Genomic DNA, 19,491 nt, shown 5'->3' with positions numbered 1-19,491 from the left:
AGCAGGGTTGTTGAGAGAACTAAAGTATATGAGATAATTTACCAAAATGTAAGGTATATAATTTTAATTCAAAGTCAGCAAATGAAGTTAAATATATTATTTCATAATTATGCATACTTGCCAAATATAAGTTTAATATTTCAAGTTGGCTGTCTTTTACTTTATAGTGTTAATTAATATGAATATTGGTCATCATTTTCATGAGTTATTCTTTTTACATGTTTGAGTTATTTTGCTTTATGTAATTGTTACGTACGTTATATAATGTGCTGCAGTGATACTTATAGAAGGATATGAAGGTAAGGATTATTTAGATTTTCACATATTGTTACACCATAAATATTAAGAAATGACTAACCATAGTTATTTAATAGACTTTTTTTTTGAGACCTTCTCACTGTCTCCCAGGCTAGAGTGCGGTGACACAATCCCATCTCACTGCAACCTCTGCCTCCTGGTTTCAAATGATTCTCATGCCTCAGCCTCCTGAGTAGCTGAGATTACAAGCCTGCGCCACCACAGCTGATTAATTTTTGTAATTTTAGTAGAGATGGGGTTTTGCCATACTGGCCAGGCTGGTCTCGAATTCCTGGCATCAAGCAGTCTGCCCGCCTTGGCCTCCCAAGGTGCTGGGATTAAAGGCATCAGCCAATGCACCTGTCTTAGTAGTCAAATTTTATTCTAGTACATAGTTGTTGTTGTTTGTTTGTTTTTCCCTTTCAGAAGTAAAATTCAACCTTGGAAATGCTACATCATGTTTGGAATCAGTAATAGTTTAGAATTTAAGATGCATTTTATTACCTTAATAATTTTGTAAATGGTTTGCAACCTGTCAAAATATTTTAAATCCATTACAGTTGACTATACTTCTATATATATGTGGTCTACTTATTCCTCAATTTTCAATACATGTAGATAATTTTAGCTGTGACTCAAAGATAATAAAAGTAACAAGTTGCAGACAGCAAAGTAGCATACAGATTCTTAAAGCACATTTATTTTCTTACATGCATAGTACACTTTCAAAATGATGAGTGTGATTTAGACACTGCTTAATTTTTTTTTTTTTTTTTTTTTTTTTTGAGACAGAGTCTCGCTCTGTCGCCCAGGCTGGAGTGCAGTGGCGCCCTCTCGGCTCACTGCAAGCTCCGCCTCCCGGGTTCACGCCATTCTCCTGCCTCAGCCTCTCCGAGTAGCTGGGACTACAGGCGCCCGCCACTACGCCCGGCTAATTTTTTTGTATTTTTAGTAGAGACGGGGTTTCACCGTGGTCTCGATCTCCTGACCTCGTGATCCGCCCGCCTCGGCCTCCCAAAGTTGCTTAATTTTTAAATTTGGTGATTTTGACATATGCAATAATTTACAAGCATTAGCTGTTTCAAATCCTGACATTGATGAAGCCAGGATCAGCTCTACTATGTCCACTAAATTTCTTTCTGTATCACAATTTTATGCACTTAGAAAAACAAATGAAGCTACCTATTTTATTAATTAAATAATAAATATGAGTTGTTTACCGTTGCATTTTCTAATTATAGTGTTTTTCATGTCAAAATAAGTTTCAGAAATAGAATAATATAAAAATATCAAATATATCTCATTTATATCATAGTTTTAAACTGATTTCAGTTAAAATTCCGTTGGCAATTTTAGTAGCACTTGACAATAAAATTCTCAAAGTGATTTAGATAATAGATCAGCCTATGAAAGCAAAAAGTAATTTGAGAATAATGAAGAAAGAATTGTCCTACCACATACTTGAATATATTGTGAAGCTTCACCTAAACAGTTTCCTTTGTGAACATATGAACAAATGGAAATACTTTGGAAGAAACAAAGTGTTTAGCTCATAGATAGACTTTGATATTCATAAGAATATACTGTAGTATAATGTGTTAACATAATACATGTAAAATAATAATAAACTGTTCTAAAATTATGCTTACATTACGTGTGATATTAAAAAAGAGAACCCATAATTTATGTGTCTGTGGAATGTTTAATTTTTAAAGAGTATATTAACTACATATATTTGTGATGTTGTCAACAAATGCATTATTTATATCTACATTAATTATTTTATATATGTATTTAGTTGTCTTAATGAATTAGCCCATAATCAATCTAATTATCCTAGCTTAAAACCTAGTTGTTTTCATTGAAATCCCCTTTGTTTCTGACTTCCAATAGCCAATATGTGACTAAGGTTTATTCTAAACATCCTTTAAAGCTGCCTCCTTGTTCCTATCTACCAAATTATCATATTCAAAATTTAATATCATTTTAAACCTGAATGGACTACTCATTTTAACAACCAGATGTCCCAGATATTCAATATTCCCATCCTACATTTTAGCCTAAATGAATTTTTTAGTTCAATGTCAACATGTTATTAAAATCCTTCAATTATTAGCAGGAATTGAGGGATTTTAATAAATCCTCACTACCAGTGGTCTTTTCATGACTGATCTCATTAAAATGGCCTAAATCGCCCTGCTAATTGGGCTCCTGCCTTCCTCTCAAGCTACATAACTTGTCTCACCCTCACACTCTGCAACACTAGCACTTTTTTTCAAATCCCTAAGGGTACCGTGCTCTGTGGCCCATCAAACAATTGCACATGCTCATTCCTCTGCCCATAATTATCTGTGCCCTAATCCTTTATTCAGAACAGAACTCAAAGTCACTTATTCAGAGAAACCGTCCCTAACATATGCTCATGAAACATCATGCACTTTTCCATAGAAAAATTACCAGTTAGAATAGTTTGACTATTTAGTGACTAGTTGATTAATGTCTATCTCTCCCATTAGACTTTAAATCTTATGTATGTGTTATTGCTCAACTTTGCACCCCCATTGCTTGGCAGAGTGCACAGCATAGACTCAGTATGCAGCAAACAGTTATTGATTAAATATGTATGATTAAATAGTAAAATACATGCATTTCAGTTTTGCAAAGTATTTCATTTTCAATTTTAAAGATATTGGACATCAACTAATTCACATCACTTTGCTGGCAACTTACCTTTACCATCAAGGAAACACAGAGCCCATAGATTAAACTTCAGATCTTTCAGCCTGGTAGACATAAGTCTCTTAAAACACAGCTACCTTTTAAAAGCTGTCCTTTAAAACTTATTTCACACTTTAACTCTCTATAAACCTTCTGTTTTTGTCAAGTTGATTTACTCTCTCTCAAAGGCATCTGACATTCTTATATTTCACCATGTCTATAAAACCCTTCTTCCCTCTTTGCTTATTTAATTCTTACTATCATTTAAAACCAACTCAGGTATACTAATTGCCCTCTACTGCACATATGTAAATATATAAAACTGCAAATTTGCTATCTACTATCTTGCATACTTTCATATCTTTATGTGCTATATGTCTTTTACAATTAGATTTCAAAGTATCATATGAGAAAGGGTTATGATGAATTAAGTTTCCTAATAAGGATTTGCAAAATATAAATTGATTGATGGATGGAAATTATGGAATTGTGACCCATAACCTTGGTACAAATAAGGGTTCAGTGGTTCATGTGATGTCTTATTCCATCTAGTTCAAAAATGTTTCACATTATCAAGTTAGAATTTCATAAAGTTTTATTTTTTATTAAGCATTCTTATATAGAGAACGATCTGTTTAAAGCAGTAATTTTATTTAAAAGACTGATCTAGTGATAACATGGATTTATTCAATACTTCAACAAAAAAAAACTGTTATGTTCTAGAAGAGGGATCATTGTTAATGATATAAAAGTTTGTGAAATGGAGAAGGTCTGGTTTTCTAAGAAATTTTGATTATTGTCCAGGCACAGTGGCTCACTCCTATCATCCCAGCAGTTTTGGAGGCTCAGGTGGGAACATTGCTTCAGGACAGTCGTTCAAGACCTGCCTGGGCAACATAGCAAGACCTGCTGTTACAAAAAGTTTTTAAAATTGGCCTAACATGGTGGTGTGCACCTGTGGTCCTAGCTACTGGAGAGGCAGAAAGATCGCCTGAGCCCAGGAATTGGAGCCTGAAGTAGGTTTGATCACTGCACTCCAGCCTTGGTGGCAGAGTGAGACCCTGTCTCAAAAAGAAAAAAAAAGGGGGGAGGTGATTTCTAATTGTTATTCTATAATATCAATATCATGAGAAAAGTGTGTGCAGAAGCTTTCTGGTAAAGGCAGAATTTAGGTACTGACTGTAGCGATTTTGCTCACAGAAGGCTTCTCAGAGTACTGGAATCAGATTTTCATGAGATTTGAAATGCAGATTTCTAGGGCCCATCCCAGACTTACTGATACCAGAGGCTCTATGTGTGTATAACAGACATGCATTAATTTAATACAGCTATACAACTTTTATCCTAAGAACTAAGCATATAGTATTTGGAAATAAGGTTTGGTTTCTACATTTGTGGAAAATCTGAGTAGAATGTCCCACAAAGTATTGGTGATAGGAGAAACTTCCAATTATTTTTGGATGTAGATAAAACCATTAAAACTAACAAGTCATTTAGCTTCTATGCAAATTTAATTTATTTTAATGAATATTTGCTTTCCTAGTTAACAACATTTGCTAACAATGCATTGGCTGTCAATAGCTGTTTGTTGACTTGACATATTAAAGGCTTTATAATCTATTATTATTATTATTATAATTTTTACTTCAACCTTCATTTTAGATACAGGGAGTACATGTGTAGATTTGTTACATGGGAATATTGTGTGATGCTGAGGTTTGGATTATGAATCCCATCATCCAAATAGTGAGCATGGTACCCAATAGGTAGTTTTTATAACCCACTCCTCCTCCACCCTCTAGTTGTCACTACTCTCTATTATTCCAATATTTATGTCCATGTGTATCCAACGTTTAGCTCCCACTCATAAGTGAGGATATGTGGTATTTGGATTTCTCTTCCTTCATTAATTTGCTTAAGATTATGGCCTCCAGCTCCATCCATGATGCTGCAAAGACATGAGTTCATTCTGTATTATGACTGCATAGTGTTCCGTGGTGTACACATACCACATTTTCTTCATCCAATCTATTATTGATGGGCACCTGGGTTGATTTCATGTCTTTGCTATTTTGAATAGTACAGCAATAAGCATGTGAGTGCATGTGTCTTTTTGGTAGAATGATTTATTTCCCATTGAGTATACACCCAGTAATAGGATTGCTCAGTCAAAAGGTAGCTCTGTTTTAAGTTATTTGTGAAATCTCCAGACTGCTTTCCAGTGGCAGGACCAATTTACATTACTATAAACAGTGTGTAAGTATTCCCTTTACTCTGCAGCCTCACCAGCATCTCTTGTCTTTTGACTTCTTAATAATAGCCATTCTGACTGGTGTGAGATGGTATCTCATTGTAGTTTTGATTGACGTTTTTCTGATGATTAGTGATGCTGAGCATTGTTTCATGTGTTTGTTGGCAGCTTGTATGTCTTCTTTTGCAAAATATCTGTTCATGTCCTTTGCCATTTTTTAATGAGGTTATTCTTTGCTTGTTGATTTAAGTCCCCTATAGATTCTGAGTATTAGGCCTTTGCCAAATGCCTAGTTTGCAGATATCTTCTCCCGTTCGGTCAGTTGTCTGCTTGCTCTGTTGATAGTTTATTTTGCTATGCAGAAGCTCTTCAGTTTAATTATGTCCCACTTGTCTATTTGTTTTTATTGCAATTGATTTTGTGAACTTAGCCAAAAATTATTTACCAAGGCCAGTGTCAAGAAGAGTATATCTTTTGTTGTCTTCCAGGATTTTTATAGTTTCAGGTTTTAACGTTTAAATCTTTAATCCATTTTGAGTTAATTTTTGTATATGGTGAAAGGTAGGGTCCAGCTTCAATCTTCTGCTTATGGCTAGCCAGTTATCCCAGCACCATTTATTGAATAGAGATTCCTTTTCTTATTGCCTTTTTTTGTCAGCCTTGTTGAAGAATTGTTGTAGGTGTGTGGCTTTCTTTCTGAGTTTTTAAAATTCTGATCTGTTGGTCTATGTACCTGTGTTTGGTACCAGTACCAATCTGTTAGTATTGCTGTGGCTTTATATTACAGTTTGAAGTCAGGTACTGTGATAGCTCAAGTTTTGTTCTTTTTCTTAGGATTGCTTTGGCTATTTGTGCTCTCTTTTGGTGACATGTGAATTTTGGAATCATTTTTTCTAATTATGTGAATAATTATGTTGGTAGTTTGAAAGAAAGAGCATTGTATCTATCAATTGCTTTGGGCAGCGTGGCCATTTTTACAATAATGATTCTTCCAATCCATGAGCATGGAATGTTTTCCCATTTATTTGTCTTGATTCTGCCATCTGTTGTATTCAAGAGACTCATCTCACATGTAATGACACCCACAGGCTATAAGTTAGAGTAGAGTAAGATCTACCAGGCATACAGAAAACACACAAAAAAGCAGGAGTTGGTAGTGTTATATCAGATAAATCAGACTTTAAACCAGTGAAAATTAAGAAGGACAATGAAGGACATTGCTTGATGATAAAGGGTACAATTCAGTAAGAAGCCTTAAGTATCCTAAATATATATGCACCCAACATTGGAGCATCCAGATTCATAAAACAACTTCTTCTTGGCCTATAAATACTTAGAAAACCACACAATAATTGTAAGAGACTTTAACACCCCACTGACAGTGTTAAATAGATCATTGAGACAGAAAACTAACAAAGAAACTCTAGACTTCAACTTCACACTTGACCAATTAGACCTAACAAATATCTACAGAACACACCACCCAATGACCACAGAATACTCATTCTTCTCATCTGCACACAGAACATATTCTAAGATTGATCACATGCTCGCTCATAAAGCAAGCATGAATACATTCAAAACAAATTGAAATCATACCAAGTACACTCTTAGACCACAGTGCAATGAAAATAGAAATCAATACCTATTGATTTCTTAATACTACACAATACTCCCAATACTACACAAATCTCCCAATACTACACAACTACATGGAAATTAAACAGCTTACTCCTAAATAACTGTTGAGCAAACATTGAAATTAAGGCAGAAATAAAAAAGTCTTTGAAATATATGAAAACAGGGGGAAAAACTCACCAAAATCTCTTGGATGCAGCAAAAGCAGTGTTAAGAGGAAAGTTTGTAATCCTAACTGCCTTTATCAAGAAGATAGAAAGATCTCAAATTAACAATGTAACATTGTACCTAAAGGAAATAGAAAAAAAGAGCAAATAAACTCCAAAGCTAGCAGAAGAAAATAAATAACTAAAATTAGAAAAGAACTTAATGAAATTGAGATGTAAAAATCTATAAAAAGATCAATGTAACCAAGAATTGGTTTTTCAAATAAATAAATAAGATTGCTATGCCAGCCTGGGCGACAGAGCGAGACTCCATCTCAAAAAAAAAAAAAAAAAAAAAAAGATTGCTATGCTTCCTAGCTATACGAACAAAGAGAAAGAAAGAGAAGACCCAAGTAAAGCCCAATCAGAAATTGCAAAGGTGATATTACAACTGATCCCACAAGTACATCCTCAGAACCAAAATATACTCAGAGCTGACTGTGGACAACTATGCACATAAATTAGAATATCTAGAGGAAATGGGTAAATTCCTGGAAGCACACAGTCTTGGGAGATTGAATAAGGAAGAGATTGAAACCCTGAATAGACCAATATCAACTTCTGAAACTGAATCAGTAATAAAGAACCTGCTAACCAAAACAAAAGCCCTGGTTCAGGTGAATTTACAGCCAAATTCTACCAGATGTATAAAAAGAAAAAAATCATACCAATTCTACTAAAATCGTTCCAAAAAGTTGAGAAGGAGGGGCTCCTCTCTAATCCTTTCTATGAAGGCAGCATCAGCCTGATACTAAAATCTGGCAGAGATACAAAGAAAAAAGAAAACTGCAGACTAAAATCCCTCGTGAACATAGACACAAAAATCCTAAAGAAAAAAAAAGAAACCTAGCAAATTGAATCCAGCAGCACATCAGAATGTTAATACAACATGATCAACTGGACTTTATTCCTGAGATGTGAGGCGGGTTCAACATATGCAAATCAATAAATGTGATTCACTGCGTAAAAAAAAAATCAAACCATATAATCATCTCAATACTCAGAAAATGATGTGATAAAATCCAGCATCCTGTCGTGATGAAAACTCTCAAGAAACTAGGCATCAAAGGAACATACCTCAAAATGATAAGAGCTATGCATGACAAACCCATGGACTACATCATACTGAATGAGTAAAAGCTCAAACCATTTCCCTTGAGAACTGGAAAAAGACAAGGATGCCTACTCCCACCTCTCCTATTCTACATAGTACTAGAAGTCCTAGCCAGAGCAGTCAGGCAAGAAAAATAAATAAAATCCACCAAAATAGGAAAATAAGTCAAACTATCTCTCTTTGCTGAGGATATGGTCTATACCTAGAAAATCCTATATTCTGCCTAAAGACTCCTAGAATTGATAAACAATTCTAGTAAGTTAAGTTTTAGGATACAAAATAGGGGTACAAAATTCAGTAATATTTCCACACACTAACACCATCTAGGCTGAGAGTGAAATCAAGAAAAGAATCCCACTTACAATAGCCACAAAGCAGATCAGATATCTAGGAATATAGCTAACCAAGGAGGTATAATCTAATTATAACTTGTGAATAATTACAGTAAACTTTAGATATTTAATTTTCTCTAATGGTATAACTTACATATGGCCTTCATTGTTTTTATAAAATTTCCTGATTTGAATTTTTCACATTATATGCAATAGTTTGCAGTTAACTTAAATGGGAATAAAGCAATATAGACCTTCAGAATCTGGTTCTGTGTTGTTGATTCTTTTAAAATAAAAGACATGAAATAAGAAAAAGAAATAAAGTTACAATTTTTACTTATTTATTGTATTGAACATTTTCATATTCCTTACCTTTAACAATTATATTTCAATATTTTATTCCTAGTTTAGAGCAGCCAAATTCCAACCTCAGTTTGCTTTATTTTAATAATGCATAATGGTTAAAAAATAATTAGTAAACATCTCTAAAAGGTAAAAAATGGTCAAAATTTGAATTTTATTCTGTTATAAATGTTATATTTTTAGAATTCCAGTAAGATTTGGGCTATGGATTTATGATGGGTAAGAAATAGACTACATTAATGTATTTGTATGAGAGTCTCCCTATGTGCTCTGGAAACTCACAGATGAATATCATTATGACCCTTGCCTGCCCTCAAAGGGTTGTGATTTATTAGAAGGAGATATATATATGTAAAGTAATGATCCAACATCTAGCTAAATGTATAGTTATCAATATAATTGGTATTATATTTTAAAACTTTCATTTGGGCAATATGATTTATTATTTTCAATCACTTTCAATCATCGCTGCTTCTTGAATAGAGTATATTTTTCAGTTGTTTAATATTCTTTATTACTGAATTGTTGAAGTCACAGAGGGGTGATATGGTTGGCTCTGTGTCCCCACCCAAATCTCATTTGGAATTATAATCCACACATGTCGAAGGAGGAGCCTGATGGGAAGTTATAGGATTATGGGGGCCGTTTCCCCCATGCTGTTCTCATGCTAGCAAGTTCTCAGGATATCTGGTGGTTTAAAAGTGTGGCACATCCTTCTTCTTCACCCACCCTCTCTCTCCTGCCACCATGTAAGATGTGTCTTTCTTCTACTTCTACTTCCTCCATGATTGTAAGTTTCCTGAGGCCTCCCAAACCATGTGGAATTGTACATCAATTAAATCTCTTTTCTTTCCTTTTTTCTTTTCTTTATAAATAACCCAATCTCAGGTAGTTGTTAACAGCAGTGTAAAAACTGACTAATAACAGGGGATTTATTATTTTTCTATGATCTTTAAAATGATTTTTATCTACCTGCATAACAAGAGCATGCATATTAAAAATGTGGTGAATAATAGGGTAATAATGACACATTTAATTTGCATTACATAATATGTTCTTTATGCATTGCCTTTAATCTTATTTTGAATTATTTCACTTAAAGAAGTAATACTTTAAAATTATTGTATTTTAAATTCCATATGGATATAGTTGATTATACTTTTAGATTCAGGATCGACCAATGGTCATTATGCGTTTACTTATAATTACATAATGGAAAGTCCTAAGTTAAAAAGAGGAAAACGTAATCATCTACTTAGTTCATGAATGCACTTTCAGTTAAAAAAAATTTATAAATGTATATATTAAAAATATTGCAATATGTGTAAACTTTTTTTTTCATATTTTGCCTAAAGCAAAATGCCTTATATCATGATAGTACTTGCATTTCTGACATGATCTGTACTTAGCAATTTTGAAGTGGCTCTTTAGGGTGAGATTATACAGGTTAAGAAATATTTCTGCAGTATCCAGGGCCTAAATTATAGCAATCACATACACCAGGAGGGGGATGGGAATAAAGAGAAGGGAAATTGCCTAAATTGCCCATTAGCTTTATTAAAAAAAAAAATAATAATAAGCTATTTTCTTCTGGAGAATTATCTTGCTCTTGTGGAAAAAAATAAATTTTTGAGTTAGACTGACCAGGGCTACATTTGCTTTCTAATATTTTTTAGATGCAAAGCCCTGAGAGAGCTACTCAAGTTTTCTAAGCCATAATTTACTCAGTAGAAAAATGAAAAATGAACATATCAAAACCTTGTAGAGTTTTCTAAACAAATGGTGAAATGATATTTATGTTCCTAATACTCTGGAACCAAAACTATTCTCACATGTTCTTCTGTACTTTTAAAAAATGTAATCTCAGCTGGATTTGGTGGCTCACACCTGTATCCCCGGCACTTTGGGAGGCCAAGGTGGGCGGATCATCTGAGGTCGGGAGTTCAAGACCAGCCTGACCAACACAGAGAAACCCCATCTCTACTAAAAACACAAAATTAGCCAGGCATGGTGGCGCATGCCTTAATACCAGCTACTCAGGAGGCTGAGGCAGGAGAATCACTTGAACCTGGGACACAGAGGTTGTGGTGAGCCGAGATTGTGCCATTGCACTCCGGCCTGGACAATAAGAGCAGAACTCCATCTCAAAGAAAAAAAAATGTAATCTCATCAGTTTCATAGCTATCATCCACATGTCAGTGACTCTCAGATTAATATGTTAACCTTCATATCTATTTAATTATAATTTTCAAAAAGATAAACACAATAATCTCTGGCAAATTTGAAATAAACACATGCCAAAGATTCTGTTTAACTCATTAATTAATAGCAAGATACTGAAACTGACCCAAAGAGCATATGAGAAAATAACTATATATATATATGTGTTTACATATGTGTACATGTATGCATGTATTAATATAATATGCAATTTAATAAAGAAATTTTAAGATTTCCAGGTTGCAGACAAAACTGGTTAATATTTTACAGGGCAATAAGCTGTAACTTTTTTTTATTTCAGTAGACTAAAATTATATTCATATTTACACAATAGCAACAGCAAATGTATAAGTTAGCCTCCATCCCTACAGAGTTGGAAAATGACCTAGTTAATAGAAAGTCAAGGCCAGCCCTGGATTAAAAGAACACTCTTTTCCCCATTTCCAACTTTAGAATATTTTTTCTTACCTTTCTTTCATCATATTTTGTGTGTATATGTACATACACACATAAGTTTAGAGACACACACAAATACAAAGTTATATAGAATATATAAATTATTGTTCTCACCTATTTGATATTTCCAGTTGGCAATCTAGCAGTGTCATGTATTGTAACATTTCTGGAACACACAAATACACTCAACCTGCTCCTTCATAGCTCTGCATGTCAGTAAATAATGCCACCACCGCTCCATGTACTGAAGCCCCAAATCTAAGATCATCTTTGATCCTTTATTTCTTTTCCTTTAAACCCACAGACTACCATAATCATGTCCTGTTTAGAGCACCTAAACCACATTATGAATGTATCTATTTTGTATTTTTTCTATTACTATGCCTTCTATTCCATGGTGCCATCATCTCTCATATTACTGCTGCACCATGGCTTCCAAACTTCATTTCTTCCCATCCATTTTCCACACACATGTCTAAACCATCTAATGGCTATTCATTATACTTTGATACAAAATTATTTCCCTTGCCTACAAGGTTCTATGAACTGGCTCTGAACTAACTTGCCAAGTTCATCTTACATGATTTCTGCTATGTACTCACTGTACTTCAGCTACATTGATATTTTTGGTTTCTAAATTCTTCAAGCTCTTCCCCACCTGAAAAATAGTTAATTTCCTCTTCCCTTAATTCTCACATCCAAGATCATCTATTTGTACCTTTGTTTAAATATCACCTCTTAATAGAGGCCTTCCCTGACCACTTAATTTAAATTATCACTCTCTCATTACTCTCTATCATGCCATCCCACTTTATTTTCTTCAGAACACACACATTTATAGCTTACTTTTTTAATTTGTTGGTCTTATTTCCACCGTAATATGAGCTCCATGGGCATAGCTGTCTTATCTGTCTGATTCGGCACAGTCTCCTCAGTATCTAGAACAGAGTCAGGCATGTGGGAAGCTCTCAACACATAATTGTAGATAAAATGAAAGATTGATACAGATGAAGTACTAGATATCGCTAAGCTCTGCATAAAAGTAAGGTTCCTGGTGCAGAAAATGGTCGGTGTGCCAAAAACAAAATTCACCTATTTATCTTTTTTTTGCTCTACATGTGTCTAAAATTGCAATTAAAGTATAATGTGAGAACCAATAGGTCCATTTCAATTGGGCAGATTCACTGTGCACTGGTTACCAACGAATCTCAGCCTGGTGAGAGAGAACATCCACACACAAAAGAAGTTACAAGAAGCAAGTTTATTTTTTACAGATAGGCAGTGAGGGACAACAGAAGCATAGGATTCGCCAAGCCTCAAAAAAGCTGACCACAGTGAATGGTATTTTGCCTGCACTTGCCTGACTTACACTGGAGCTGAGGGACCCTGAAAGGCAGCCCACTCCCAATTATATACCTAAGGGACAATGCCTCACCGTCAGAGGCTACAGCATTGACGAACATCTCATTTCCAGGGTAGACTGAAACAAAGCCCGGGCTGTTCTGGCCAATTCCCCCTTATCTCAGGATGTTGAATTCCCAGCCTATTGTATACTTATTCTTGAGAACTATAAGCAAGAAATGGTGGAGGGAGAACTGGGTCAGTCCAAGGCCACCCAGAGAACTGCCTTCCACTTTCTCAAATACAATTCATGATAATGAACTTTGGAATGTACTCAAAAAGTACTCAATATCAAGCAAGTTCTACTTTGTGATGGTAAATGTGTTTTGTCTCAGTATGAATCCCTATAACTTTCCTTTTCTCTTTTCAGCGTCTTTTGATTGATAATGTTCTACATCCCTGAAACGTTTTTATCTATAACACCATAATCTATTTTTTGGTATAAAGTTAATTTTCAGAGAAAGAAAAAAAATGCTCACAATAAGAATGGATCATCGGGAGTGTATTAGTCTATTTTCACACTGCTGTAAAGAAATATCCAATCTGGGAAATTTACAAAGGAATGAGGTTTAATTGACACAGTTCCACATGGCTGAGGAGGCCTCAGGAAACTTACAATCATGGCAGAAGGCAAAGGGAGAAGCAAGCACCTTCTTCACAAGGCAGCAGGAGAGAGAAGTGAGAGCACAGGAAAAAGTGTTATTTATGAAACCATCAGATCTCATGAGAATTCACTCATTATCACAAGAACAGCATGGAGGAAACCTCCCTACAATCCAGTCACTTCCCTCCCTTGACACATGCAGGTTACATGTCCCTCCCTGGATGCATGGTGATTACAATGAGAGATGAGATTTGGGTGGGGACACACAGCCAAACCATGTCATGGACCTATTTGATTCTTTAACAATATTTTAGAGGCAACTGTTTTTGTAACTTATAACTGAACACATGAGATGGACTGTAAATTGAATCTTCAAAGGATTCAATGCTATGTCTGTTTTGGGGTTTTTAGGGTTATACTTTCATGATTTACCTCAAACAATTTATTAAATATTTTACTTTGTTGTGTATTTCTATTGTGTGCTGATATATTAATTTGAGAGTAGCCTTTTTCTCCTTAGTGGCCTAAATGTAAGCACAGCCAAGAGATTTCCTCCAGGAGTAGGAGAATTAGAGGCCATGTACTTGTTGGGTTTACAGCTCTTTGAATTGAGAGAGGGCAACTCACTGCTTTATTCTTGTTTTTACTGTGAGAGAGGCTGTGGCCCTTTGGTATTCTCCACCACATCTACAGTCATTCAGGAACAGAGAATATTTGTTTCATAATAAGTGGTGCAGATTGGGATCTGTGAAGTGGAAAATGTAACAGTCTATACTTTCAGGATCAGGGTGTAATATTATTGGTAGGACTGAAAAGTGATCTGAACTGGATTGGACGCATTATTAAAGCACAGATAGACCCACGGATGACTTAAAGGAAAAAAAGAGCAAGATAGGATACTTTGGAAGTCATTTCTATATTCTGATCCTTTTTTGTTTATTAAGGGAAAGACTTGGACTTTATCTTTGGGTTTGTGTGTTTCATAAAAATGCATATATGTTAACAAGGACATTACTTGGCTAGAACTACATACTCTCATATTTCCTAATAGTAGAACAGTACCTGGTATGTAATGGCCATTCGCTAAACCAGTAAATACTTGTTGAATGCATGTCGTGTGAATAAAAGACAGATTTCTCTATGAACAGAGTAGCCCTGTGTGATATACGATGGGAAAAGAGAAATCCATGTGAGGACATGGAAAAAGTGTGGGTGCTGTGGCTTGAATGTGCTCCCCAAAATTGAAATGTTGAAACTGAATCACCAGTACAATAGTATTAAGATGTGAGACCTTTAGAAGGTGATTAAGTCATGAGGGCAGAATCCTCAGGTTTGGAATTATGGCCCCTATAGAAAGGCTAGAGGGAGTGGCTTTGCTTTCCTCCACTGTTCTGCCATGTGAGGACACAGCATTTGCCCCTCTAGTGGACACACAACGAGGCACCATCTTGGAAGCAGAGGTCAGGTTCTCACCAGACACTGAACCTGCCAGCACCTTGATCTTGGACTTGTGGCCTCCAGAATTATGAGAAGTAAATTTCTGGTTTTATAAACTATTCAGTCTCAGATGTTTTGTTATAGCAGCACAAACAGACTAAGACAATAAGCTTACTCACCATGGTAGGGTAAAGCCTGAGGAAAAATTACAGGGATTTGGAAGTATCCCCATCTGTCAAGGGACACAGTGGGGACTGAGGTGTTGGAGTGAGAGTGGCAGCTCAGGAAGGCACTCTCAGGGAGTTCCAGCAACAAGTCGTTGTACCAACAGGATTGCTGAACTTGATAGATGTAAGCATGGTGTCAGGTGTGGGACCAGGAAGGCAGACTGGATCACATTAGTTAGTATACCAAGCTGGGACATCTGGCCCACAGCCTTAAATTGTCATACAGGAATTTGAAGAAAACAAGGTTATAGAATAGCCTTAGTGATAGGAACAACGTAAGGCTCCACCTTAGGAACCAGGACGTTAAAGCATAAACCAGGGCATAAGCCACGACTGTGAGCCATGCTCAATTTTGAAAGAGCCACCTGGATTACTGAAATTGTTCAGTTAGTCAGAAAAGTAATTAAAACATGATATTTTTAAAGATTATAATTAGGTAACAAGATTTTATTTAAATAAAACATATGAATGTGTTCATTCAGTCATTCTCTAATCTTTACACATAGTGTCATTTTTTTTTTTTTTTTTTTTTCTTTTTGAGACAGAGTCTCGCTCTGTTGTCCAGGCTGGAGTGCAATGGCGCAAGCTCCGCCTCGGGATTCACGCCATTCTCCTACCTCACCTCCCAAGTAGCTGGACTACAGGTGCCCACCAACATGCCCAGCTAATTTTTTGCATTTTTAGTAGAGACGGGGTTTCACTGTGTTAGCCAGGATGGTCTCCATCTCCTGACCTCGTGATCCACCCACCTCGGCCTCCCAAAATGCTGGGATTACAGGCGTGAGCCACCACGCCCAGCCAGTGTCAATTTTTTTTTTTTTTCCACTGTGTGTTCTGGGGCACTGATTTCACTTCCATTTTATAATTTCAGGCAGTAAAAGGTTAACTCAGCAGTCTTGGTTGCTCACAAACTGCACATTCCAAAGAAGGGTCTGTCTTTAGTATTGGCTTTTGGCTGAATCTTAGGAAGTAATCTCTGAGAACTTGAAATATACTACCTGATAAGAATATTTTTACATACCTGGTGTCTTGGGACATGCTTTACCAGTTTGAGCAGTAAAGATTATGCTAAGAATGTGATTTATGGTGAATGCCTGTTTTTGCTCTGAGGGAGGGGAGAGTCTGAGTAGCTGAGTGCAATTGCACTGGCATTGCATGCTTGCATTACTGACCCCCAATAAAAACCCTGGATGCCAAAGCTTGAGTGAGCTTCTCTGGTTAGCAGCACTTATCATGCATTGTTACACATCATTGCTGAGAGGATTACATGCATCACCATGAGACTCCACTGAGAGAGCACCCCTGGGGTGACTTCTATCGGTTTCTCTTGGACTTCCTTCCTTGCACCTTGCACCTTTTCCCTTTGTTGCTTTTAATCTGTATTTTCTCTATGATAAACCATAAACGTAGGAGATTTCTGAATCCTGTGAGTTTTTCAAGCAAATTATTGAGCTTGAAGTTATCTTGAAGGCCTCCAACACAATTTCCTGTATAAATCACCACATACTGCACCATCCACTATTTCCAGATTTTGTTTCTTTGAAGAAGGAACACTTAATAGAACTTGGAATCTGACTGCAGATTCTTTCCAAATTTTATAATTTTTGAATTAAAGGAAAAGCAAAAAAACATGTATGCAAACTAACACAAGTGATTTTTGGTGGGCATAAGAGTACTAAAGTGAGTGGAAGTGCAGGGACACTTCTTGAGTAATAACTAACAATTATTGAACGTGTATTATTTGCCAGGCAGTATTGTATGCCCTTATATGTTTCAACCCGTTTAATACTCAATTATGTCATTTAGATCAGGAGTCCCTAACCCCTGGTCCACAGACTGGTACCCTGGCCTGTTAGGAATGAGGCCACACAGCCAGAGGTGAGTGGAGGGTGAATGAGCTTTACTGTCTGTTCATGTCTTGTAAGATCAGCGGGGGCGTTAGATTCTCACAGGAGAGAGAACGCTATTGTGAACTGCTCATGAGAGGGTTTAAGTTGTGTACTTCTTATGAGAATCTAACTAATGCCTGATGATCTGAGGTGGAACAGTTTCATCCTGAAACCATCTTCCACCCATCTACCACCCAGTTCATGGAAAAATTGTCTCCCATGAAACCGGTCCCTGGTGCCAAAAAGTTGGGGACCACTGACTTAGATGTCTGCACAAATACAGTGAAATGAATATCTAACAGTAAACTAGGATAATTCAAGAAAGAAATTTGAGTTTTTAATTTACCATTTTATCTACTTTTCCTAAAATGCTATTTTTAATTTATGAATGCCTTAAATTTTCTCTTTATTGGGAACCATGGTAGTTCTTCATAATGTTGTCTTTGAAGATAAATTTTCATACTGATATTTCAAATAACTGTAAGTCATGTTTTGGATGAACATAATATGAGACCCCTGTTGAAGAATTATGTTCTAAAATATCAACCCACAAGGAGTATCTACTTTAGATAATTTCTTTTTTTTTTTTTTTTTGAGACAGAGTCTCGCCCTGTCGCCCAGGCTGGAGTGCAGTGGCGCAATCTCGGCTCACTGCAAGCTCCGCCTCCCGGGTTCACGCCATTCTCCTGTCTCAGCCTCTCCGAGTAGCTGGGACTACAGGCGCCCGCGACCACGCCCGGCTAATTTTTTTGTATTTTTAGTACAGACGGGGTTTCATCGTGGTCTCGATCTCCTGACCTCGTGATCTGCCCGCCTCGGCCTCCCAAAGTGCTGGGATTACAAGCGTGAGCCACCGCGCCCGGCCTAGATAATTTCTTTACAGCTTTCTTTGTCAGTTAAGATTTGTAGTGAAAATTTAGATTTTGTGCTTTTTACTCTTTCATAGCTATGGAATGCTAAATGTTACTAGATGCTGTATAAAATGTGAGAGAAGAGGGCAATATCGTGCCTTGAGATGCTTGCAATTTGTCTTAAGTGAACACTATAAAAATGAACTCACCTCAAAAAGAAGTGACACAAGAAAACTTACTTTGGAATTAAACTTTTAAATGTAAACTTTGGTTACATAAGTTAAAATGAAGTACATAATTTTTCTATTTTGACTGATCTTGAAATGACATAGCCATGTCACATTTATCTTCTTTAATATTATAATGTTAAAATGAGGATTTAGAGGGAATAGCTTTTTTTTTCAGATGGAAACACAATTAAATATATGAATACCACTCATTTTAACATTAAAGACTGTCATGTTGTTATGGTGGAGTATGAAAAAAATTTAAAAGTAAACATTTTTATGAAAAAATTTAAAAAATAGTTTCTGTATTAATGTAAATGCTTTAAAATATTTCTCACATTGTATTTAGCATCAGTAATTCATTCTTCAATTTTTAACCTATAAGTAATTTTACATTCGACACCAGAAATAAGAACTTAAAATGTCAAGTTTTGTAGACCCTCCCACTGATATATCATATCAGGGCTAAACTTTTATTTTCTTTTCAATAATTGTTCATAAAATGAATAGGGGGGGCACAGCAGTGCTTGAGGAGAGATATAAAAATCAAACATTAATTTTATTCAGATGAGATGATTTGTATGCAAGCTGATCAGGCTACAAGCTTATCTCATTACAAGCTCAAGGCTCTTAGAGTTTCATCATTTCTCAGATGCCATTAAGTTTAATAATATGACTGCCTGTATTGTGTATTAAAAATGTGTGTCTATTCTGCAATTCCATATAATGGTAAAGTGTTTATGAATATTTATTACTTTGTCTTTAGTGCTGTCTACTTTAGACTAAATAGCAAAGTTAATTGCCTATACTGCTCTAATTGCATTGTTTAGAGAACGTTCTCTCCTCTTTCTGTTCAGTTGCAAAGATATTGGTAGGATGCAGATTTTTTGGCGTGCAATTATTGGCATGAGAAAATTTGCACAGACATAGAATTGCACACCAAATTAAAACATAGTAGGTACACTTGGTCTCTGGCAAGGTCAATTAGCTCTATACCCTTCTCTCTGAGAATGCAAGTGGCCAATCAGGGTAATTTTAACAGAGGCAGAGGCACAGTTTTGCATATGCAATTTGTTTCAAGAAATTATGATAAGCACACAATGTTTTTTAACTGTTATTTTACGTTCAGGGGTACAAGTGCAGGCTTGTTACACAGGTAAACCTGCATCATGGAGGCTTGTTGTACAGATTATTTCATCACCCAGGTATTTCATTATGGTACTAGGCTTAATGATTCCTGGTTCTCTCCTTCCACTCTCC

The 19,491-nt window shown here is 35.8% G+C and overlaps 1 protein-coding gene across 10 annotated transcripts in view; it reads left to right on the top strand.

The window, feature by feature from the left end:
- The window catches only part of MGAT4C (MGAT4 family member C), a 265,451-nt gene that overhangs the window by 86,273 nt on the left and 159,687 nt on the right, over positions 1–19,491 (top strand). Inside the window, exon 2 of one of the 10 annotated variants that reach the window (XM_055235460.2) lies at positions 17,071–17,142. The exons of the other annotated variants lie outside the window; for them this stretch is intronic. The gene's annotated coding sequence lies outside the window, so the exon portion shown is untranslated. The remainder of the gene's footprint in view (positions 1–17,070; positions 17,143–19,491) is intronic. 10 annotated transcript variants of the gene reach the window in all.

The sequence above is a fragment of the Symphalangus syndactylus genome, chromosome 13 (genome assembly GCF_028878055.3).
Source record: "Symphalangus syndactylus isolate Jambi chromosome 13, NHGRI_mSymSyn1-v2.1_pri, whole genome shotgun sequence".
NCBI classification, from domain to species: domain Eukaryota; kingdom Metazoa; phylum Chordata; class Mammalia; order Primates; family Hylobatidae; genus Symphalangus; species Symphalangus syndactylus.
This window is presented reverse-complemented; position numbering and strand designations above follow the sequence as displayed.